The sequence below is a fragment of the Condylura cristata genome, unplaced genomic scaffold (assembly GCF_000260355.1).
Source record: "Condylura cristata isolate star-nosed mole 26May11 unplaced genomic scaffold, ConCri1.0 scaffold00011, whole genome shotgun sequence".
In the NCBI taxonomy this organism is placed as follows: domain Eukaryota; kingdom Metazoa; phylum Chordata; class Mammalia; order Eulipotyphla; family Talpidae; genus Condylura; species Condylura cristata.
In genome coordinates, this window is record NW_004567112.1 from 54,194,738 (window position 1) to 54,196,764 (window position 2,027).

Sequence of the window (2,027 nt, forward strand, 5' to 3'; positions counted from 1 at the left end):
GCGCCACCAGGGAGGGCCCAGAACTCTTCAATAATTTAAGAAATGTTTTATGTCCAAGGAAATGAAACTTCTGGAGAATCAGTGAGATCATGTGATGAAATAAATAGAAATGACCATAGGCCTTTAATGCAGAGGCAGTCAGAATGCAATGGTTTTGGCCATGTGTGGGAAATAAAAATTGAGGTCATGCTTTGGGCACGCATTTCACCTTACTAAATTTTCAAATCCAACACTAAAAGTCATTCTTTTGATAAGGGAATTAAATCCTTTTGCATTTATTGTGATAACTACTACACCGCTCTCATCATTTACATTGATGTCTATGTTTTATCATTCCATCAATACTTGCTTTATCACTTATAAACATTATTGAAAGCTCTTTCATTCCCCTATTCCTCTGTAACTGGTTCCACAAATATTAACTGAATGCCTACTATATTACATGTTATTTGGTAAGTTAAAAATGCTAAGAAGCTTCCTCTTCCAAAATAAAATAGAAGTACCTAAATAAATGGAAAAATATTTCATTTTCCAGGATGGGAGGATGCACTATTATAAAGATGTCAGTTATCTTTATTTTTTTAAAGATTTATTTATTTATGCATACAGAATTGGGGTACTGGCTAGAGGTGCAGGGGTGGTGAGAGGATTCACCAGAGACACAGTGGGGAGCAGAACAGACAAATCCATGAAGTACACTGCTGAGGGGAGCAGCGGGCAAAACAGGAGAGGTCTGCAGCGCCGTGAGAGTCACCTGCCTGTCTGGGGATCAAACTTGCTCGGAAGTGGCTGTGGCTAGTTTCACAGTGCTGCGCTTAACCTGCTGTACCACCAGGGAGGTCCCTCAATTATTTTTAAATTCAATATAACTGTAATCAATATTCTAACAAGACTTTTGAGTGAAATCTGAGTCTAAAGTATGTACACATGGGACCTCTCTGATAGTACAAGGGGTTAGAGTGCAGCACTATGAAGAAATCCACAGCCACTGCAGCACAAGTTCGGTTTTGGCCAAGGAGCTGACCCACGTGGTGTAGCAGGCCTCTCCTGTCTCCTGCTGCTCCCCTCAAAAGTGTATTTTGGTCAGTCTGCCTGTTGTATTCCCCACTCTGTCTCTGGTGAATCCTCTCACCAGGCACCTCTAACCTGTACCCCAGTTCTTGCATGTATAAATAAATAAATCTAAAAAAAAAAAAAAGTGCATGTGCATAATAGAAACAAAAATCACCAGGAGGGCTTTATTCTACTCTGTCTTAAAGTAAGTTTCCCTGAGGGAAGGAAGTTAATGGAGAAAATCTTTGCTTCAGGCTTCTACTGTTAAAGCAGCACTTTGTAAAACCTCCTAAATGTCAATCAAACTTCTTTAATACATCATGATAAAATAGTTATATAAAACAATAGAGCTTCATTTTACAAGTCATATAATGTATATGTGTGAAAAAGCATACATTCATTGATATTAGATATTCCTAAGATATTATAAAGATATATATCCATATTATGCACACACACCCAGTATACACACATACACATTTTTCAAGCTTAAAAACTCTGGAAATGTGTCTTCATTGGGGTTGGTATAGATGGGGACAGAAATTACAGGTAGATTTTGTTTTATTTTTACTTTTACATGTTTTGTAAAATATATTAACTATAAAATTGAAAAAACAATGCATATTATGAAAAGAAAAATAAACGACACTGAACAACTTCGTATACTGACACGAGCTATGCAACCTCTGTCGTCAGACACGGTCCGGATGGAGGGGAATTGCTCTGAAAAATCAGACTTTCCACGCTAACTTATGTTATGACCTCCCTTTTTTGTATAACTGTAATATCAAAATATTCTGAGCAACTTTCAGCTTACAATTGGACTGCCTAGGCCGCACAATGCCTGCCTGCTTTGACAACCAAACACTGCACCAGGGTGAAAAAATTCCCCTGAAGTCAAGTGACTTGACTACTGACTGATTAAAAGCAAAAGGGCTGTTTTTGCAAAGTCTCTCTCACTGCCGGATGGAGGA

At 38.1% G+C, this 2,027-nt stretch overlaps 1 protein-coding gene across 3 annotated transcripts in view; it reads right to left on the minus strand.

Annotated features, from left to right (window-relative positions):
- RNLS (renalase, FAD-dependent amine oxidase) overlaps window positions 1–2,027 on the minus strand; it is a 238,929-nt gene that overhangs the window by 218,940 nt on the left and 17,962 nt on the right. The gene's annotated exons all lie outside the window — the stretch shown is intronic.